The 23,953-nt window shown below is 39.6% G+C and overlaps 1 long non-coding RNA gene across 3 annotated transcripts in view; it reads left to right on the forward strand.

The window, feature by feature from the left end:
- The first annotated feature begins 984 nt into the window (after positions 1-984).
- Positions 985-23,953, forward strand: part of LOC136008283 (uncharacterized) — a 46,487-nt gene continuing 23,518 nt past the window's right edge. For all 3 annotated transcript variants that reach the window (XR_010610041.1, XR_010610040.1, XR_010610042.1), the window contains exons 1-2: positions 985-1,056; positions 3,415-3,553. This is a non-coding gene — a long non-coding RNA (uncharacterized LOC136008283). The remainder of the gene's footprint in view (positions 1,057-3,414; positions 3,554-23,953) is intronic.

Raw genomic sequence — 23,953 nt, forward strand, 5'->3', positions numbered from 1 at the left:
CACCGTAGGTGCTACGAGTATTGGAAGACAAGCTGTGTGACCTGAAAGGCTTGTGTTGAGAGTGAGGCAGACATAATCCAATGGTTAATTGTAAGGTGCTAACATGAGAAAGGGCAGCACTGAATCAGATGAAAAACAAAGCTCAGGTGAAGAAGCAGATGCTGATCAGAGCTGTAAAAGTGGCTAGGTGGAGACAAAGTGCTGTGAAGTAAGGGAGGCAGGGGTGAGGACAATAGGACATAAAGAACAGTGAGATTAGGCAGGGCTGTGTGTCTCTGGGAAGTGAAGTCACGAAGACTGTGAACTTGGAAGAAAACAGGAAACTGGGTTATAGGGGTGGAGGACTGTAAAATGTGTGTATAGTATGCAGCTGGTTAAGCAGAAAATCTGATTTAGGACACAATATTTTCAAAAGGCATGGGCATAAAAGAGAGGCAGGATGAAGACAAAAGTGTTTGGAGTAGATTCAATCAGTGCAGAAAATGCCTGGCATGATGAGAGTTATGCAAGCTGGTTGGCACTGCTCACTTGGGGTAGGTTGGCTTGGGATGAGTAAAGTTCATGGAATGGGAGGGAAATGCAAGGTACTAACACCCCATGGCCATAGCTAATGGGATCAGTTAGAAATCCACCCCCCCCCCCACACTGCATCCTACACCATCTGCCCCCTAAAAGACCACTGCGTGCGCCTTGTGTCAGCTACACTACAAAGACCTCCCAAAAGTGAGTGCAACAACACCTGCTCAGAGCTGGATCCAAATTTAGCTGTAATAGATTCAACCCACTAAACCAAATGATTCCCTGAGGGACAGTATCACAGTTTTGCAGTTTCCCACCTGCACACATCCAGTTAAATGCCTCACCCTTAGCAAGGGAAAATGTATGCCATATGGTACATAGGGCACAGCAGGGAGGTTAGATGCTGTGTTGGGCTGGAGACAATTGCTGTAATTCTGCATTATCTCTTCTCCCTCCTGTATTTGCAGTGATTCTTCTTTACACCATAGAAAAAACCATTTGAAGACTGTTGAAGAACTCCTGAAGTTTTTGCCAAAGGTACAGATCTTTTGGTTACTCAAATACTGACCCTTTGGGAGGCAAGTATAGTTAGGATTGCATGTGGCAGCTCCGTAACATCTGGGGAAGCAGTACAAACATGCATGACACTCACTGGAGTACAGCACAGAATCTGCCTTGTGTGGATCAAGAGTGACAACTATACCACAGACCTAGTGTCAGCCAAAAAGCGCAGCGTGTTCAAAACCTCATTTACTGCACAACTTGGGTCAGAAGAAACCAGGAAGGAAATTGTTACGTGAGCATTTCTTCATTACATTGTTTACAGGATACACAGGGAAATTTTTGACTTTATATTTTGGTAGTTCAAGAGTCAGAGCCAACGTAGTTCAGAAGAATTGGCAGTACTGCATTTGGCCATAGCAAAAGCAGATTTCCATGCTCACTGTCACAGAGATTATGTCTTTGTTCATGCCTTCAGTAGCAGTTCTGATGGGCTCCCACATCAAATCGCTTCAGTTCAGGCCAGTAGAGCTATTCTGTCAGGTTTTATCTGCTTACATAAGTAGGGAAGAGATGAGACATGACCTTGACCAGCATAACTGAGCTGGGAGCAGCCTCCAGTTCAGAAACAGTTTTCTTGGCAGAACCATGCAGTTACCTGAATCACCTGGTTTGTTTTCTGAGGCTTCTAATGCCCTAATTTTACACTGGCTGAGCTGTGGGTTGCCTACCCAGACTTGCCCATGGCTCTAAAGTCTGGGTACAGAGGCCATTTTAGCCTGACTAGAGATTCCTGGAGAAGGACAGCCCAAAATATCATTTCTCTAGTGTATGTATTTATATGGTACCAGTGGAAAGAGTTACAGAGTATTAGGCTGATTAAATGTTCTAAGGAGCAGAGATATTCTAGTAACCAATATCACTGTCCTGTTATTTTATACAATGTACTTTGACAGAATGTTCAGAACATCTTTTGGACTCGGATTAATGGAAGAAGAACCAGCATCATTCAAACAATATTGGATTTAGGTTTTAAAAAATCAGGATAAACTATTCCTCCAGTAGCCTAATTCTGTTTGCTTCATTAAAGGCCTACTGCATTACAGGAAAATGCATTTCAGAGGACAAAATCCTTCAAACAGAAGGAAATGGCTTCAGCCTTTTGTGCATGAAAAAAAAGGCAAAGAAAAAGATTATGGAGGCCAAATGATGACACATTTTGTTTTGAATCATTTAAACAGCTCTAAGCATGGGCTGTATTTTCCAGCATGTGAATTTTTTTTTTTTTACGTGCTACAATAGATCTGGAAAGCAGCTGATATAATTGATGCTTTTATTTCTGTACAAGGATGGTTTACTGATCACTGGTAGCAGCTCCGTGTTAATGGCTTACCCTTCAAAAAATGAGTAAGGATATTTAGGGTCCCAGAAAAAGCCTTGGCTTGATCCTTCCAGTTTTAAGACTAAGTTGTAAATCTAAGACTAAACATTCTTAAAAAACAAAATGTCGTATTAAACGACAGCCAAGAACTGGAACAGTTCTATGCTCAATTCTTTTCACCAAACACAAGCTTAATGTTAAAAGCAAAATCATTCCTATCATGATTTCATTACTTCAGTGACATCCCAATTGCTTTAAGCGCAGAGCTGGGGTCATTTATCTAGGGTGTTTTGGTGAGGAAGCATTGCTCTCCAATTCAGTTACCTCTTTTTGCTGAGACTTTACTGTCATGGCTCACCACTTCTTCTGGATGCACGTCTGTGAAATAAGTAAATTTTAATCTCTGTGGTGCATACTGGGGTAGACCTAATCCTTCTTCCTGAACCACCCTCTGTTTTATACTATTTTTCCTATGAGTAATCTTACCTTTGCTGTAAGGTGTTTTAAGCTATGTGTTGAAGGAAATGGTATTTGCACTTAACATTGCACATGTGATTGCCTTGTTGCTTGGGACTGAATTCAATAATCCTAGTAGGATGCGGCTTCAATTTTTTTTTCCCCTGAATTCATAGAGCAGTAAAATAGCAAACTGAACACAGGTCTGAAGAGTTCTGGGTTATTCTACTGACTGATGCTCTGTCCTTTCTTTCCTACCTAATCAGACTTGGAAAAGCAGTCAATAGAGAGAAGCTGGAAGGCCAGTTGGAAAGGACAGCAAATGGCCTTTTCTCGTGGGAGTGGTCATTTGTTTATCTCTCTGCTGGCACAGGCACTGATTAGTCTTGCTGATGACCTACTCCACAGACCTTGTGCACTTAGCCTGCTTTGTTCTTGTATCTAAATCAAGATACATGGATTTAAATCAGAACTTGAGCATCTCCAGAGTATGAAGTTGGGACTTTGTTTTCATCAGTCCTGTTAAACTAACCCTAGGCCTTGGTTTTCATCCATAGCTGAGGATCCTGAGCTGCTCATGAGGAAAATATAGCAATCAAAATCCTACTTGATCTAATATACTTGATGTTATATATCGAGTTCCTGTGACATCAATCAGCAGAAGACCAGAGCACATTCCAGAGTTGCACCTTGACTGTAAGTCCTTCTTAGTTACTTGTTATGACTATTTCTTCATAGTTCTTTGTCAGGTGTGGCCAGTATTTAAGCCAAACAATATCCTTTTCAATCATAAAATATTTCAGTTTCCTCACTGCCTCTGTGTATTTCAACCATAGCCTGCTATCTTGGTCTCTAAGGCCCAAGCAGTGGCAGTAGCTACAGGGGCACTGAAAGTTGCTAAGGAAAGTGGGAAGGAATTAAGCCTCAACCCAGACTTCTTTTTCAAATGAAATCTGTTTAAGAACAAGAAATGACCTTATATTCCTCTTCTTGGCCCATTCTTTTCCTTTGAGATTAATAAATAAAACAAAGACCATGCAAGAACTGTATTTTCCAGTTTGACTTCTATTTTCTGTTATTCAGGGAGGCAGATGCATATAGTCTGACAGGAGGCATTAAGCTCAGTGAACATTTTTCGGTTCAAAAGCTTTGCCCCCCTTTAAGCGAAATACTTCAAACAAAGAAGAAAAAGAGCGGTTGCCTTCTGCAGAAAACTTAGCAGACATTTTTGATACTCAGAGCACTTTCTTTCCTGCACATCAGTGGAAAATATCACTCTTCATTAAAGATATGAATTAACTTATCACACGATCTAATTGATATTTCAATTCCAGCAAGTAACACACTTACTTTTTGTTCTATAGCTGCATAATACCTGACAGCTCACTGAGCAGTCAGTGTTGTGGAGAAATCATGATCAGTTTTGTAAGCCTGTCAATCAGTCAAAAATTCAAGTTCTCTTTAGTCAGAAAAAGACTGTCTCTGAACTATATTGGACACCGTGAATTTTAGTCTCAGGCTAAGCCAGAAATATGTGAAAAAAATAAACATCAGAACAAACAATTTCTAACTACGTATTTTGAGACTCAAAGAAGGTCATTCAATTGATTGATTCATTCTCTGAAGTGGTTATCTTATTTTTAGCAGGAGCTTCAGGATTTTGATATGAGCAGAAGCATGATCTTGTTCCTCTGTGTGTGCTTATAGTAGGAGTTTAGCCTTGAGCATTCAAAGCTAAAGGACACTGTTTGTTTTTAAAAGAGTGGGAGAAGAAGAAAGTGGAACAGACTAGGTCTTCTAGAACTTAGAGCTTACACATTAGTTGTCCTATGACAAAAAAGACAGTGACTACTGCAGAAAGTGGTCTGACTTACTTGCTTTAGTCCCTCAAACTGTGTTTTGTTTCTGTGCAAGTCTGGTGTTGGTGTCTCTAGTGTACAAGTGCACAAGTAAAGGAAGAAATCTAACCTACACAAAAGGTGATCTTATGACAAACTATTTGATTGAGACCCATGAAACCTGGATTAATTTCTAGGGCCTGCTGTAGCCTGTGTGGACTTCTACGCATCCCTTGCAAACTCACATTCTGAACTTTGCAATGGAGAAATAGCATAATGGCATGTTACATGGTAAAGTCAGTGTTTGTGTGGTGACAGGGCTTAAAAAATACAGAACAGCAAAAGCAGCACCACCTCCAGAATCTAGAATTAACCTAACCACGTCATTGAAAAGCTGCGTAAATACCAGGTTTTTTTCAAAGTTTGCATCCTTCCTATTAAAAAAAAAAAAAGAAGTAAAGAAAGACTGAAGTTTGTTCTATTCATTTTCATTTACATTTGGGTTATCCCAGCTTGAACTGTGCTGAGGAATGTCTCTTTGCCATGGTCCAAATTACTGTTCACCTGGGAACATGTTGGAGTCACTAAAAGAAGGCAGAGTGCTGATACTAGAATGAGAATCTCTTGAAATGTGCTGGATGGTGAAGATGAGGCAGGAAAATATGCTTGCATTTGAACTTCAGCCAGGGCCCGCATTTTGCAAGAGGAATTTCCAGAACATGTTGTTGTATCTACTCTGGTCTGTGAAAATGTTGTAAAAGAAATTATAGCTTATCTCCCTAGGTGAATTCAGGTCTTAATTCTGACCTGTTTGTTTGACTTAAGGTCTGGAAAGATTAACTTTAAAGATTTAAGTTTAGTCTAAAGTCTTTAAAATCAACGTGTAAGTCTATGAAATGACAACCACTGTCTTGTTAATTCCTTTCCATTTTGGTAAAATATGTTTTTCTCAGATTCTTTTTAGCATATGCACCATTAATGTGCTCAAATCATCACACTGGCTTTAAAGATTCACCCATTATCTCCAAGATCCTAGTAAACTGGAACAATCACAGCTCCCAGTTGGCAAGAGTATCCTCCATTTGTTCTTGTGCCTTTCTTTATTCTATTTCTGTCCTATTTTAGTTCCTAGCAAGCTCCAGGCTTGATTCACTTCTCATTTACAGAACTGCTAGAATTGCAGAGATACAGTAACAAGAATAATGGGTTGCTAGTACCAAAGAGCTCTTTATGTTTGACATCAAGAGGCAGGGGAAAGCCCTCACTGATGTTCACCTTTGTATTCCACCTCCTAAACTGATTCTCCTTTAAAGTGCTACATTATTCTGCCCTAGTACTTCCCACCAAAATTGGGTATCTTATTCTGCTGTTGCTTATACTGCCCTTACCTGTGTCCCTGTCTCTCCCTGTTCACAATTCCCTTGGACAATGTCCTTCTGCTTGACACAGTTCTGAATCACCTTGCCTTCTGAAAACCACCTCTTTGAGAAAAACAAAAATAAGTTATGCTATCAAAATCTATGTTGATTCACTAACTTCTATGCAGAACTTCTCACACAGATCTTTTTGGCTGTGCATCAGAGTGATGGTTGCCCAGGCTTTTGGGGGTAGCTCAGGTTTTTGACAGCCAAAGCTTAAGATGCAGTGGAATAATTAACATGTGTGATAGTAGCAGAAGTGTGGACTGCATTCAAGCCTGTGAAATGTGGCTGATGATAGTTCATTGGGGTAGGCTGGGGTCCCTGGTTGCAGTGGAGTCCCGGGGAGCAACAAACACACCAGTGGCCTTGGGGACTGGGACTTGGAAGCAGCCTGAAGTCTCCCCATGGTGTAGCAATGCAATATCTGCAAACACCCTAGTCCCAGGGCAGGGGGAAGCCATAAGCAGCCGTTCAGAGCTGCCTTTGTCATCTGGACATTCAGCTTGAGACCTGCTATATTAGACTAAGCCAGGAATTGCTCTGACTGTCTGAGCTGTAGTTCTTAGAATAAAGCTATTCTTCTTCTCTGCAGCCTCTTACAAGCTTGATTATTCCACTAGAAACATTCTGAGACCAATCCCAAGAACATATTTTGAGCTTATTAAAAGCCTGTCTTAAAACTGGCACATACAAGCAGCAATCAATGAAAACCTGGCACTAGTACACTGAACCACATTGTGCTGGCCATAATATTGATGTTTGCTGAATATTTACAGCATTAAAGCAACAGTTCATTTAAACGAAACAAGTTGGGAAGAAGCTTACACTGAGAGAAATAAGTAAATTATATCAAACAGCATATGAGCTTTGATGCAGCATAAGTAAAACATTAAAGCCAGCTAGGGAATAAAAGATCTGTGTGAGAAGTTCTGCATAGAAGTTAGTGAATCAACATAGATTTTGATAGCGTAGCTTCTTTTCTTTTTCTAAAAGAAGTGGTTTTTAGAATGCAAGCTGATTCAGAATTGTGTCAAGCAAGTGTGCACAAGAGGTTAACTTGGTTTTGTTATATGGGTGCTATATTTCTCTTTGTGGATCGAAGTCTGTGTCTAGAATGTGATTTCACTACTTTGTGTCATAAAACAGGATACAAAGCAAGGCAAAAGTTGTTTGAGCAGGAAGAAGATGGAAGAATAAATTTGTGCTCAAGAAAATATGTTTTTTCCTGATTGGCAAAGGCTCAATGTGTTCTCAGGAAAAGAGTGCCAACAAGATCTTTTTGCCAGCTCTGATAACAGTGGTAAATTGTAGGCTAGTTGAAAAATGCAATTTAATATTAATTTTTTTTGTCAAACAATGTAACCGAAGCTTTTCTGCAATATTTTTATTACTTTACATGTATCATTTTTACCTAGGCAAAGAAAAAAAAAATCCTTTAAAATTCTTGTTTTATCTTATTCATGAGAGGAAATTCACCTGAAATTAGAAACATTGAAAATGTTAAAAACCTCACTTACAACTTCCACTTTCAAAATGCTTTTTGTGTGCATGTGTCAAAGTGCACTGTATACAGCAAGTAACTAAGCTCTACATATGTACATAAGATAAAGTGTCAGCTTTCACAGATGGAGAAACAAAAGGCATAGAGCAAATGTACAGCTTTTTCAGGATCGTACAGTCAGCCAGTGACAGAGTCAGGAGTAAAGCTTAGGTTTCATAATTTTGAAGCTTTATTTTATCCATTTTACAGAGATTCAGTCAAAGGCTAACCTCATTTTTCAGGACTCATATTGGAAAATACTATTTGTTTCTCTTCAGTTTATCTGGTGTCTCCCTACTGTGTATGATGCACAAAATGCGTGGTCAGAGGGTAATTTATAACGAGGTCCAAGTCTTAGACACAGGACTTGAGAGCTCCCACCCTGGCAGTGCCCTTGTGTGCAGCCTTGTGCAAATGACTGATTAAAACCACCCCATGCTCCAGTGTCTGAAAATATCAGATTGAGTGAATAATTCTCCGCAGTCTCAGAGGCTCTATGAAATTGGAACCAAATTCTTACTGGAATATTTAGAGCATTTATGTACTCTGTAGTATGTAACATTTTTATATTGCTTCTCCTGGATTCCATTTTAAATTACCTGGAGAGATGAGGAAACTCTCTATCAGTGAAGCAGTGAATTTCAGTTCACCCACTCCTGGGCAAAATACTTCCCTTCTTTTGCCTTAGCAGATGGGAAGGACCTAGCTGTGGGATACCAGCATGAGCCTAGGGAGCAAAGGGAGAAGAAGCTGTGCTTACATGACTCACTAATCCAAAATAATCACAAAAGTGCAAAATTACATTTGTCACCACCATGACAGCATACCCAGACACACATTGTGGAGTGGATAAATAAAATATTTATGGGAATGCACCTGGCGTTGGCATTTGGTCCAAAAAGAATGGGTGAGTTAGAAATATATAGATAAATTGATTCCTTTGGCCTTTGTTCTAGGAGTCTGAGTAATAATAGTAATAGCAGACTGGTTTTTTCACTGCAGGAGGTGTCCATTTTGTTCTTACAGCTAGTGATGATTCCTAGGTGATTTTTGTTGTTATATTTTTTTCCAAGTCTGTTTGAGTACCTGATTTTTATGAGATTAATGGCTTGCAATCTCTAAGACTTATTTAAGATGCAGGAAGAAGGATGTGTCTGCCATACACATCTGTGCACTGCAATCTAAAATTGCCTCCTAATGTGAGAGAAAAAGACAGAAAGAAGTGGCTGGAGTACACTTGAGCTGCTTTGTAACCTTGCCCCTGGCATTTACTAGTTGCCATTTAAAAGGCAACTTTTACTGAGCTGTTGTTGGACTGCATTGTGCTATTTCCTCTCCTAGGTAGTGCTGTCAAGAACTATATGGTTTAAGAACTCTTGTTTTGTCTTAGATGATGCTTCACCTGCAATAAAACAATCCTGAAGTCTGTTACAACTGCTTTGGAAACCTTTCTAACAGCAAAATCTTTTCAGGGAATCTATTTAATACATGAATTTATTTCCCCTGGAAATGAGACACTGACAGCACTGTCTAAACCCAAGCATTATATTAGACAGGTATTGTGTTGGGCTTGCTCCCTTTCAGACCCACATCAGAAGTCTTTACAGAAAGCACAGAGAAATGGGGATGGGTTTCACCTAATGGTGCATGTTGTTTTGTTGAATGGATGTTGTCTGCATTTTGAAGAGCTTGTTCTGATGGCTTGCAGAGTCTCCTGGAATCCCATACTCCTAAAACAAACTGTTAGGTAAGAATTCTGCACCAGACGAATATATAGACAGGCCCAGCTGCACAATGCCTAATTCATGCTAAAATGTATAATGGATGAAGATCTAAATGTTCCTACAGAATTGGGCCCAACTGGCAGAGCATGAAGAGGAAATAGCTTGTGGGGAATTGCTGTAGCAGCATTATCAGCTCCCAATCAGTGTTTTTCAGACTGCAAGCCACAAGAAGGAAAAGAAGAATTTTTATAATACCTATTTCACAATATTCTGCACCTTCAAAGGGCTACAAAACAGGAGGGTCAGGGGATTCTTGTGTTTTTTCCCAGCTATTTTCATACTGAAAACTGAAGTTGCTGCTGTGACTGTAGTGCACAGTAGGGTTCCCTTGGCTGGCCTAGTCAGCAACAGCTGTTCAGCTTCAGTGGTATGGCACAAGAGCTACAGTGGAAGCTTATGCAAAATTAGATGTGGCCCTCATTTTGATCACCTACCAGACCCACTGGCAGTAGATCATCAGGATATCAGTCCCATCTGCAGTCATGTACAGGATCTGCAGACAGCTTTTCCAGCTACCATACTGACTTATGGGCTTACTCTGATGAACTGGTCCATCTGTTCCTTCCCCGTGAGCAGGCATGGATTATTAAGGTTGAGCCAAACTCTTAAGTTTTCAGAAGAAAAAAGCCAAATGTCAAACACGTGGTAGTAGGCCACTACTTAGAAGCTCTGAATAATTTAGAACCAAATAGCATACAAACCAGCTTGGAATATATTTTTTCTTTTTTTTATCATCAGACCTTGACAACCCTTGTAAAAAGCAAGTTGGTTTACTCATTTAGGTCAGTAGAAATATGATGGATAGTCTGACACTTCCTGCTATTCTCTGCATGCATCCTGAAATGCACTGGTGCTGCCCTCTGAGCGTGCTTTCTGGGTGCCACAACCAGACTGCCAGAGCATACTAATGAAAGTTCAGTAATCCAGCATAGCAGGCCCAGATATATGGCTGTATTTGAAATAAAATAGCAAAATAGGCTCAGATACATTCATTTTTAGTGGTGTCTGATTAATTTGATCCAGTTCTGCAGGCATACACGTTCAGCACATAGAACCAAAACAGGATCCAAGTTACTGAAGACTCCAGATTACTGAAGAAGAGGAAAGGAAACCTGTTAACAAGGAGGGAGAATGTAAAAATATTGCTAAGGAGAAAGATACAGCTTTACAGTGAATTCTATTAGCAAACAATGTGGCCCATAAAATGCTAGAAACTGGTGTAACGGAGCTGATGGCTGTAGTGGTTAATTAAACACTGGCACAGCAGCAGGGCAGGTAGCTCTGTTGCTCAAGCAGAATATTCCATCTTGGCACAAGCTCCCTCACGAACAGAACTTCAGAGATTAGTTTCCCAGTGCCATATTTTCTGTATCTATATGGTGATCAGCTGTTCCAATCACATAACCTCCTAGTCATCTAGGGATGTTGGTCCAGTCAGAAGAAGAGAGCAACACAGCAATATCCAAATATTGAATAAAAGCTTCTGGTGTAGGTAACATGGTTCCTCCCCTCTCCCCACTCCTAACATTTTTAGCTGGAAGTCCCAAGTAACATTTTCCCCTAAAAGAGAGACCGAATTTTATAATAGTTGACTTCGCAAATGTTTTGCCCCTTCTAAGCAGTGGGTTTTTCAATTACATTTTTGTTGATTGCAAAAATATCATCAAAGAGTTGTAGATGTGGGAGTTTACCAGGTGGATGAATACAGTCTGACAAGCTCCAACATGTTGATCATGTAGGAGGAAGAAGGGTTTAAGAGGTAGCTGGATAATCTGCAGGTAACAAACCTTGCAAGTTTTCTGAGCACAAAAGCCCCATTGTAGTCTGCAGGAGACCAAGTGCTTCCAGGGTAGATTCCAAGTGGGGTGGAAAGGGGAAGAGTGGGAAACTCTGTTTTTAGTATACATACAATTTCCTCTTTTACATTCGTAATTCAATTGGGGTAATTGAATTGGATGGATGTTCTGTTTTCCTCCATAATGATCCCATTCCTACACTGAGATAAACTACAGGCTTTAGGGCTCATAGTTAGTCCCCTTGGAAACCAGATTATTTCCTTTTACAATAGAGCACACCAATTATCCTCTAAATAGTTTCAATTACTGTCCTTACCCACATAGCAACAAAAGATGTATTATCCATCCTACCATGTACAGTTGAGCTTCATCCTTAAAGGATACTGGCAGACCTGTATGAAGGACTCACGCAACAGCCTCCTTCAGCCACATGTTTAAACAGCCATGATGCAGTGATCAGTAATGTGTTTGGTATATTAGTATTGCACAGCATAGCTTCATTTTAGGGCACCTTTCAAAGGTCCCATATTTCAGTAGTCGTCAAAGAATATTTGCAACAGGTATTCAGCCTTCTGCATAAAGGACCTTGGTGTTACAGAAGGTAGAATGTCAGTTCAGACTCAGATCTCCAAAGTCATTTAGGTTTCTAACACCCACTAACTTCTGAGTGAATTGGATATTTCAGTGCCTGCAGAAAAATGTATGTCTGAGAGATATTCAGAGATTTTTTCAACATGAACACAGACAGATGGGTACTGTTCAGGTAGGGAATTTCTCTGTCTTAGGAGAAAGGTTTTGATTTTCTGTGCTCACAAGTATAGTGGGTGCATAGAGACTACAGCAATGGAAAGCTGTGTGAGATTTTACTTGATTTTGATCTTTAAACGTCAGGCAGCGGCAGCAGCTGCATATAACTGGACTTTCTGTTTATGTACCCACACTTAGAGTTGCTGGTGGAGAAACAATTCCTCCTGATAGTGATGTTTTAGATAATAAAAAATGCTCTATTCACTGTTTGTTCACATTTTATGAGGCATCTCAATGGACGTTGGAAGTATCTCAGTAGTTACTACTTATTTAGCTTGCAGACATATTCTAGGCACTATAGCCATACATGGAAAATACAGCCCTACCCCAGAGACTGACAATCTAATGTCTAAACATTTCTTCTTTTGTGGTTGTCAGAACAATAACATAAATGCTAGAATGGAACATGTACGATATTATCTTTCATGCAAAGACTTTCAGTCTTTCAGATAAAACTCACTTTTGTTAGAGGTGTTTTGCCTTCCTTTGGAAGACTGTTTCGAGATCAATTGACACACTAGATGTGGAATCAGGTGTGTTTACAAAAGCATAACTCACTGGTTTCCTTCTTTTATTAGCTGGTTAAAGTGTTTAGTCTGCATTGCAATGGCTAAAATGATATTGTATTATTTACAAAAAATACATGGGGTCTGTGTTAAGCTGTAACCTGTTATGCCTGGACCAAAATGCAGGGAAGTCTGAGCTCCACTTCAGCAGCTTTTTCTCTTCTCTCTCCATTTAAGCCATACTCATGAAACATTTGTGGTGACTTCAGTGATGATGTTGCTGAGCTCATCTGTTGCCATTGAAGTTGTGGTGTAAATAATTGAGCCTAGGAGTGGGAAAAAGAGGTTCATCACTTGCTAAAAACAGAGTCCTTAAGGTTTCCTCCATAGACCCTGCTAGGCATGTTAAGGAAAAAAGACATTTAGTGTTCTCCTCCAGGGATAACCATATGTAACAAATTTCTTTCTCTTTGGGGTACTTGTTTCTGGTAAGACACAATTGTCCAGTTCTGACTGCTGCCAGCAGTACAGAATGTGCCTTTGGCCCCCTAAAATCCTTTTACTATTCACTTTTTATGGTGAACAAGCTGTATGGAGCTCAGTCGGCCACTCTCGCAAAAGGTCTTTATTTGTACAGAATAGACTGCTTCATTTTCATATTCAAAGGATGATTAACTTGTCTGGCTGCTTCTCTGATCCCGCTCACCCTCATCTCTTCCAGGTGAACTGCCATAGCTACCAAGTTAAAGTAGCTTGTTAATCCCCATCAAAAAACCTCAATTAGAGAAATGGAGTTAAAATAACAAATGCAGAAGTGAGAGAGAATGTGTTTGTGTGTGAATATGACATTATACATCCAAGGCCTACAAAAGACTGAGGTGATAATTGCCTGTCTAAAAATCTGGCAAATATTTTAGTGCAGCCTGTGCCCTCACATGGCACCGGCCGCCTCGCTCGGTGACAAGTATTGCTCATTGATATGTTTCAGCCATACTCCCTTGGCTCAGTTCTTACAGTCATAAGATGACAAGGAAGGGGCAGCTTATTACAGTAAGCGTGAATTGCCTGGAAGGAATACCTGGATATTCTGTTAACTGAAGTTGGTGCACACCTTTTATCCTTGCACAGTTTCTAAAAGCAATTTGAGTTGTTTTTGAAAAACCAATGCCTTTATTCTCCTTGAGCTGTATTGGTTTTTCTTATGTCCCTCTGTTCTGTTTTTCAAGGCACTGTAAATATCCCCAGGGTAATTGCGAAATGACCAGAGGTGCTTGCAATTGAACTCTTTCCCTTTAATTACCTCTGTAGATTCCTGCCCACACTTCTGAAACTGTTTTCCTCTATACACATGTAGCAACATACATTTTTGCTGGATAGACAGCCGTTTTACCTCAGGACATTTCAGGTGTTTGGTTATAGACTTTTCAGTGGTTGTTGATTTGAGGACACTGTTCTAAGGAACAAATCTTTAACTTCCCTAAATTACGTAGTTGTTTCTTCTTCTTTAGATAGAACGAGTACTGTCAGCTTGCGTTACATGTGCCTTAGTATCCAGATTTGTTCCTCTAGTGGTCATAAGACTTTCCAAGGTCTTGAATTATGTTTTTATTTCTTTTTCCCCAGAAAGAGAATGGATGAAGTGGATATTTCTTACGTAGTGTTTTCAGATGTGTATCACATGAAAAACCCTTGGTAGTGCAGAGAGAGATTACATTTTGTTGCATGCTTAGGATGGAAATGTTTCAAGTGGGTGCATGTCTCACAGTCTGTGGTCACTCATGACATTCCCTAACCACACTGCAATGGGAAAGGAGCAAGGCAGGGATGTGTAATTTTCTCATGCTCATTGGTCAGAAGACAGTTAGCAGGATCACACGATGGTCAAATTCCATTTTGATATTGACTCCACTATGGTGCAGGTAAGGAGATGCACTTGGATAGCTAATTGGGTTTTTTAAGTTAAATACAGTGAAAATGCTGATGGGTTCAGAGAAATAATTTTTAACTAAAATGTTAACTGCCAAAAAATTAGACCAAAAGAAGTATGCACAAATTGCCACCAAATTCAAATTCTTTTAGCAAGCCCCTCCTCTTGTAAAAATTATTTTTTCAAAACATCTCTTATGTTTCAAAAGGATGATTTACTTAGATGTGTAAAATGATGAAAACAACTGCAGATCTATAGAAAATATAAAATTAGAAGTAAAATATAAGGGCTTTAAACACAAAGCACTTTTCTGATGAAAGGAAAAAGAAAAAAAAAAGACTTTTTAGATCAATTTAAAATTCAGTTATTTTCCACCTTTTATGTTCAACCACAGTACAACTTTCTTCAGAAAGAAAAGAACTGCAAAGTCTGTGCTAGTGCAGTGTGAAAAGTTTTGAGGTAACTTAAAACAGTTTATCTTAAGCAGTGAAAGCAGACTAATGTCAGAATGTAAGTCTATTCCAGCTAATTTTCACTGCTTTCTTTTACCCAGTTTGAGTCAAGTTAGCTTATGTGTTTATACATTAAATTGCAGGCTGTCGAATAAATACTCAGTTTATCAGGTGCAAATTGCTTTGGATCAATTGATTTCAAGATCAAAAAATGTTTGATCTTCCCTTTTTTTTTATTTTTTTTTTTTTTTTAGGTAATGAAACAAACAACCTCTTCCTTTCTCCTGCGAGAATTTGATCCATTTCCAACAGTTCCCCTATTTCTACTAAGACTAATTCTAATTTATTCTCCTTTTTGTCTTATCTGTCAGTTCAATAGTCTGAGCACAGAGAGAGCTCTTTAGGAAATGTCTAACACATTTAGTGTCTTAAGTCTAAATATTTCCTGAAGAACTACAAAAAGAAAAGCTTTTCATAACCAATATTTTGGTTTCACTCCTGGTGAGCTGTTTCATAAACTCGCACATGCCTAATAGGCCCTGCTTTAGCTCTTTCACTCCATTTGTGTTCAATGTGGTCTGATATCTGTTACATATAAACTACTAAATAAAATGCAGTGGTTTTTTATACTTCAAGTGAGTATAATGTAGGAACAGAACACGACAAGAGATTGCTGAATTAAGTGATACAAGATTCCCAAAATCTCAAATACAGCTGATGCCGGGGAAAACAGTACCACTTTTTATATGTTGTGCATTACTTTCTGAGTACGATGTTCTGAGGCATATTTCTAAGATTTACCTGAGTATCTCAAATATGTGGCATGAGAAAAGCTGCTTTCTGTAAGAGTCATTTATACAGAGAGACATTAATATTCATTTTGTGTGTTTGGTTTGGTCTGCAATTCTCCTTTGACTTCCATGAGCTTCACCTTGAAAATCTTAATTCAGTTTTAAGATTTCTACCCTCAGACAATTGGTGCCTCATGCTGTCATGCTGTCATGTTCTGTGACTGAGAAAGTAGACGAAGTGTGTAAAAACCTCTCCAATATTATTTATCATCACAAAAATCTTACACAAGTGGAAAAAACACACACCGCAAGGTTCTGAGTGCCGCTCCTGTGGCACAAATAAAGCGTGCGATAGGACAGACTGCTCTGCCAGGGTAAATGTCGTCCCTCCTGCATCTTTTCTGAAGTTCCTCTGAAGTCTTAGAACTGGCCTGGTCTACGGTAGACTTGTCCTGACCCTTAGCAAAAGAAGCAGTGTTGAAGGGACTTCAAGAAGCAGGCTGGTCTGGCCTCCTTACAAGATAATGTCAGCTATATTTAGGTCACCAGACTGGTCTAGGACTTCCATACCCCAGCAGAGAAGATCCCAAGAGCCTCCAAGTGAAGCCACTCCAGTGCTTCAGTGTGTTGCTGCTAGAAAGTTTATTTTGTAAGTGCCTGACCTGAATCTTCCACAGCTTAAGCGCATTATTTCTGTCCCATCTGACAAGAAAATAAAGAAAAGAAGGTACTTACTTTGCAGCAGTCTTTTATGCACTTTGAAGTTATGATGTTCCCTTTCCATTGTCATGTCTCAAGGAAAAGACCCTGATTAGCCTTTTTTTGTTTTTCCCTGTGTCCTAAACTGTATTCATTCACTCAAGACTTTTTCCAGAAATAAACCTAATCTGAAAAACACCTGCAGCTGAATGCAGAGTTTTGAGAAGCTCCAGACAGAGGCTTTAGTTCGGTTTCTCTCTGGAAGCCATCTATACTTCCAGACTTTGCTGGAGTCTTGATTCCTTCCTGCAGGTAGCTGATCTCAGCCAAGGGTGGCTCAGATATTCAAAAAGAGAGCTCTTGCACTGCAGGGCACTCTAGTGTCCTTCAGATTGTTGCTAGCTCTAATGACATGATCCCAATGCCCTCCTTCTCGTAGTAGAAACTTCAGGAAAATGTCAGAGATTTTGATTTCATAATTCCCAAAGGGCACTACTATGTAGAATGTCTTTTAGAATACAGGGAATAAATTTCATTTCTGAAAGTTTAAGTGGTTGACCCCTGGGAAATAAGCATACTGCTTTGCTTGCTGCTTTAATGAAGGTTCTTTGCTGGAGAACCTGGGGTTCTTTATGGAGTTTGTTTTGTAATATTGACTTACTTACCTAGGCTTGCAAGGAGCTCATATCTCCCCCACAAAAGTCCCATTAACTGCTTCGCTGCTGCCCAGCATGAAGTGGTGCAGATGGTGTAATTTGCAGCGGTAAGGCAGACTGGGGTTTGGCTGGGTAACTGGCTCTGCTTGCTGCCAGCCAGGAAAACTCAAAGACCTGCTACTCTGCTGCCTACTTAACCCCACCTTCCTGAACTGCACTACTTGTCCTTAGTTACAGATTCTGGCTGTCAGATCAGTTCCTCTAAATGTGTGTTATCCAATAATACATAGCTAGTGCAAATGAAAAATATACAGACCGTATTGAGCATCTATCATAATTCTGATCAATACTCTATAACAAGATTGATGACTCCTTCAGCTCCTAGTCTTGTTTCTATAGAAGTCAATATATTCTTTGCCAATATGAACAGGAACAGCTCCATATTTCAATAAAACAACACCCACAAACATACATCGCTTTATTGCTTGCTCCCCAGCAGGGCCCCAATGCCCTTGCTGGCTGTCACACATTCCTAAGTAAGGATGAACTTAATGCCCCATGCAAGGGAGGGAAAAATGCAGCTGCAAAACTGTGGATAATAAGATGTTGCTGATGTGTTCAGGCTGACGAGTGGACAGGAACAAACAGCATGCTTTGCTGTGCCTGTTTGTGCACACACTGAGCTCACCTAACTTACCTGTTAATTGCTTTGACCTTTTTGTTTACTTCCTGCTTGGGAATCTCAGAATTTGCTGCACTAAAAATGAGATCTGGATTGCAGCATCGTGCAAACATTGACTTAACCTTTTCTGTTACTCTATGTCAATATTTCCAGTCTATTCACATGCATGTGCTATTGTATTGGATAAACCGGGATTGTGTTCAAAACTAATGCTTTTTTATCGTACTGTGCAGGCACACAAAGCACCCACATGAACCCATGTGGATGTCTAATAAAAAGCTTAACCCTTATCAAAGTGCTGGATCAAAAGAGCTCTGATTCAGAAAGCTTTTCTTCTCCTTGTCAGTGCTCTTCTCCTCCCTGCATGCTCTCACTCCATGACCTATTACAACCAGAGCACCAGATATAGGCAGTGGGCAATCTATGTTTCCCAGATGCAGCAAGCCAGCAAACTGGAAGAGCAAGATACTTCGAGCAAGTTGTGTTTGAGACACAACCTTCACCCCTTGGGGTGTACAATTAGATGATAGCTCAAAAGGCATCCTAAAACTGACCATTAAGCATTCCAGGAATGCTGATGCGCAGCAGTGAGTGGTGCCATCAAAAATATTAAGATCAATAGTGTTCAAACCTTTACTGCAGCATTTTGTATGTGTTATGTGATCAGTGAGCAGAATGGAAAATGAAAGCATTTAATTTAGTATTTGATATGGCAAACCCAATTATGTTGTTGCTGATACCCAGCATCTCTCTTTATTCTGCTAAATTCTGCATTTCTAACTTATTAAATGATAGATATTATATTTCTCAAAGGGCCATTTTATAAAGTACTTCTGGGACTCTCTTGCATCTAAAAGAGACTTTGTAAAAACATACTTTCATCCAACTTGTTTGATGTAAAAGCCAGCTGACCTAGGTAAAAGATGAAGAGCAGTTTATGCATTGGCTGCCTTTTTGAATAATACTTTCCTTAAAGTAATCAAAGGTTTAACACAGTTCAAACTAATCACAGTATTTCTTTTTCATGGATGATAATTAGAACTTTTTGTATGTGTAAGTTACATAGTTCTTTCCTATGCAACATTTGTCAAATTAGCCTTTAAATCAGCCGTTATCCGATTTTTGTAACTATGGTATTTTGGTTTGATTTTGTTTTTTTGACTTAGTATTCACTGTTATTTTGGGTTTTTAACTTCTACAGCTCAGCAAGCATACCCCCTTCCCAAAACCGGGGCTGGGCATATGAGTACATGCCTAAGAGATGAAAAGAGAAAAATCATTAAATGAAGAAAAACTGTTTTCAGACTCCCAGATATGCAGAGTGGAAACTCCTGTAAGGGTTGGGGATGATCTTCCACAGAGCAAGTTTTGTTTTACCAAATGTAACTGTTTAACTAAGTAGAAATCTGGATTTGGAGAGAATCCTAGCTTAACTCTTTGTTCCCCTGCCAAAAAAATGAACTCCCTCATCATATACAGGCAGAAGCTAAATTTCCTTCTGTGATCAGACAGTATATATCTAGACAGATGACAGCAAGCAGTACTTGTGACATGATTCATGTTCACCCACCAGCAAATTAAACAGGCCTAGCACCTTAAATCAGTGAAAATAGCTTATTTTATTAGTTAGTATAGAAATTTATCATTATTCTTTTTTCTTGTCAGCCCCCAGAAAAGGAATGCAACTGATACCTTTAGAATTTTTTTAACCTTTCTTAGACATAATCAAAAGTATTTTATTCCGTTCACTAGTTGTGAGTATTGAAAGAAAAATGGTTTATGTCTGAAGGGAGTGAGTTAGGTCTTAGGAAGTGCCTGGAGTGAGATTTGGTGTCAGTTTATGAGTTCATGGATGCAGAATGGACAAACTAAACAGCATCTTAGAGTATTTTTGCAGAATTTTTGATCAAACAAGAAGCATCTTTCACTGGTCCAAAACCGCATTTGGGACCCTAAAGCAGGGCAGATTTTTTTGTAAGACTAATGGAAGCTAGAAATTGGAAGCTGAAACCAGACACTAAATATATGTCTTTGCTCAGACATCCAGTTGAGGAAGTTTAAATGAAGCTTCCCTTTGTTTAAAAAGTAAAGCATATGAATCAACCCTTTTGCATGAATCTTCCAGCTTTCTCTGAGAAGCGATATCCCTTTCAATGAGCCTCGGGCATTCCCACTTGACTCAGGTTAATGCATTTGGTCTCTATAGAAACAACCACAGATCCCACATGTAACTTGGAAAGGTCACCTCACTTTTGTACAAAAGCTCACATTGTCTCTTCCTTCTGTTCCATAAAACAGCACTAAAAGGAACTAAAAGGCAATGCATTGCACTCATCCAAAATCTCAGGGCTCTTCTGCTCTTGCAGACGCTGATGAAAGACCAGGCCCTTCAGATGCGCTTGCTGATCATCGTGGGTCAAAAGGAAACATGAGCTTTAAATACAAACTAAATAATACCACCAAATTGGCAGGAAATTCAAACTGCTCTGAACTGTCTGGGCGCCAGCAAAGCTAATGAGCTGTACTGTTTCCAAATGGGATCTTGGTAACACCATCTGAGAGCTTGTATACATACGGAGTTGTGCAGGTTTGCCTTAAAGCGTAATTCGAAATGGATTTAATTAAACAAGAGAAAAATAATATGGAAATTTAAATAGATATCAAGCAAGCTTATGTCAGTTTGATTAAGGGAGCGGTTTAAATTGAACCACAATAATCCTCTCTTAAACAGAGCAGAGCTGTCTTTTATCCAGGGTGTTCTAGTGCTTTAGCTGCTCTTGGTTTAAAAAGCAATTGAAGTTAAAAGCAGTCTGCAAGTCAGTTCCCATCCTCACCATCACATCTGTTAATACAAACGGTAAAGATTTGGGGATGTGGTGATCAGTGAGAGTCACAGAAGAACGTTTGAAGGTAACAAGAAACCCACCTGTAAAGAAATAAAGCCTTTTCGTAGGAAAATGGAGCACCAGAAATAAAAAAAAAAAAAAAAAAATACTGAATTTCCCATATGGTTTGAAAGCTCTTTTTTATGGGTTCAAATGTTCAGTTATGCAACCTTTAGTCCAAGGGATATTGTTCTTCGGGGAAGAAAAGTAGGTGAGAGAGCTCTGCTTTATGTGCAGAGCCATTTCACAAACAAGCCCTGTGCAAGCAAAGTGGCGACTAGTCAGGAAGGTAACTCCAGGCCACAGCTGCAGACAGTCCCAGGGCAGCCCAGTCAACCTCCCACTCTCATTCAGATTTTCTTTCTGAGGTGTCTGGATTACAGGATTCATGCAAACACCAGCTAATTCTTTCACTCTGCCTTCCCTACTCATCTGCTTTCTGCACTGGTATGCAGGGCAAAAGCAGAGCTTTACTGCTTGTATGTGCGTTTATTGAATGCGTCTGGCATGTAGCTGATAGTGAATATATTCCTCTTAAAATTGTAGCATAAAATAGGATTTGTGATTTATGGCTTAAAGATTAGTGACAAGATCACCCCTGTATTTGATAATAAGTCAATTTTCTGGGCAAAATTCTGGTAACTGAGTACTAACAGCAAGTCACTGGCTTTTATTATCTGCCCAGAATTACAAGTAGTTGTATGAAGATACCACCACTCTTGGGACTGGGGCACACGACAAGTGACTCCTGCTGATGCATGTTTTCAGCAGCTACTACATTATCTGCCATCTTTGTAGGTTGTGTTACACTAGTCTTACTTTGCATTTCTACCCAGTCTTCTCATAAAAGGATGTTGCTGGAGTCTAGGCAGCCAAATCCTTTCAAAGGGAGTTTGCTTAGAAGTCTGTGTAAATTCATACACACTTTAGTTCAAACCTGTTTATGTCTTAATGACGTTTGTTTAAAGGAAAGCAGAGACTATCACAAGGCATCTTTCAACTTTCTGGCTTCCTCCCTGCTGCCTAGAGAGGACAACAAATGTGGCTAGGACTCCACAGAGACTGTCTCCAGATGCAAGCCTGCCTGCTACTCAGTTCAAGAGGCTCCCAAAAGCAGGTGGGACCTTTGGGTACCACAGTAGTACACATTTCTGTGAATCAAAGCAATCCAGAAATGCTTCAGAAGCAGAGTTCATAAAGGGTTATGCTCTAAAGTTCTTTTCATTCATTTTCACAAGAGCTAAGAGTCTACATCTTTGAGAGACAAATTTGGAACTAAATGGAACTACCCTGTCTTTTTCAATGGCAGGTACCACAGTGCAAGAGATTTGGTAGCATCTTGATAAAACTGTACTGATAATAGTATGTACCATTTTAACCTAATATTTCACAGATTGGAGCTGAAGTGTGCCATGTGCTTGTAAGAAACGTGTCTAATCCTGAAATGGAGTCAACCCAGATCTTTTTTAGTAAGTGCTCTACTAAAAGAAGCACCAGAAATACTTGGGAGATATGACACCATTACTCACTGATCTTCCTCATCACAATAAAATTCCTGTCTTTATGCTGAGTTATATTCATGTAAATTAAATTGCTACCTCGTTGAAAACTCTCCACCTTTTTTCCTAATTTAAAAAACACACTTTTTTGCTGCTGCTCCAGCTCTGCCAGTGCCCAGATAAATAAATGCCTCACATGCTTCTGCTGACATCTCCATGTCGCCAGTTCTTTTTCTGCTCACCTACAGCTGATGGTCTTGAAGACACAATTTCCTTACCCCAGATATTGCTAAGATGGAAATAATCAGTCGTTGTGTAACAGAAATCCAACTCTGCTCCAAGTAGTATGTGCCAAGTTAGAAAGATTTTATTTCTCTTTGAGGAGCTCTGCTTGCACAATGGAAAGCAAATAGATACTCTCATCTGTGGAAGATTTAGCAGGAAAGGGGAAAGGATCAATGCCAGCTCTGTCTGCAAGACATTAGTGTATTCAGAGTGCCTGCAATAAATTTTTAACCTTTTCCAGCTTCCCTGGGGACTGGCAGGTACTCAAAAATATCAACACCCTCATCCCAAAGCTTCACTGTGCAAACCAAAATGAATGAGATATTTAGAAAACCACTGATAGATAAATCATAAGATTCCCTTTTATTAGACAAATAATATACTTTATTAGAAAAAATAATAGACTACCTTTCTTTTTGTGAGGCAGAGCATAATGAAAAGGAATACCTGGTTTTATCAAGAGCCAAAATTTTCCATGCATTTTATTTTATTTAAAATTAATACCAATGGAAGGGTGTGATGACTGAGGCAGGTTTTCATCTGGTATACAGTGAACATCAAGTAGCTTGTGAGCACAGCACCAATAGTGCCGGAGCTGCCTGTCTGTATTATTCTCATTTTTCTGAAGAGGGTTGTGATTTCTATGTGGTGCTTCTGGGTGCTCAGATCAGTTCTGAAATGAATTAGTTCAGGTCTTGGATATGGTGTCATACTGCCAGGTATTGCAAGAAGGCTTGCTCACAGACAGACCCTGACACAAAGTAAGTGGGTGCAAACAGGTCATGTTGTAGAACAGCCTACAAGATGTTGTGAAGGCTTAAACATCCTGCGATGAACTTAAGCCTTTCAAGTGCAAAGGTGCTATTTTATTTGACCCCTGTAGACAGAGATGATGTAAGAGGGACTACATTGACAATATGAGAACCTGCAATGCTCCATGGGTCACTGAAGAGGTAAGGCAGAAGTCCTCCTTACACTGCATTTTGTCAGCATGTTTCAGCCGCCTCCAAAAAGGACAGGACAGGCTTACAAAGAACTGGGCATTAATCACCAGCTTGGTAATTGTGTGACATAAGACCTAAAGGGGCAAGAAGAGATTTTGATAACTGAAAAAGCTTATAGTGAAACACAGAAAATGCTGTATGAGAGAGGTCACTGCTGGAGATTGTCAGCAGTGCAAGAAGAAACATTAGAAATGTCGATCAGCTCAAACTAAGGCATAGGCCAGAGGAAGGAAGGACAGAGAGGGTTAGAAATCTGTGTAATTATAACATAGGGATGGCACAGTATCAGTCTCTGAGCAGGATCTGAGCTCTGAAAATGGCCACATAAAACCTAACATGGCCATCTCTAAGTAAGTGGAAAGGGGAAAAACAGTCTTTCAGTTCCCTAAACTCTAACCCTACATCTCTGCATAGCAGTGTTTGTAACTCAGGAATAAACAGGGAGGGATCAGCTGTTTTAATCTTAATCAAATAGTAATGCAAGGTACCTGGCCCAAACTGATCTGCAAAGATCTGGGTCATAG

Source organism: Lathamus discolor, chromosome 2 (genome assembly GCF_037157495.1).
Source record: "Lathamus discolor isolate bLatDis1 chromosome 2, bLatDis1.hap1, whole genome shotgun sequence".
In the NCBI taxonomy this organism is placed as follows: domain Eukaryota; kingdom Metazoa; phylum Chordata; class Aves; order Psittaciformes; family Psittacidae; genus Lathamus; species Lathamus discolor.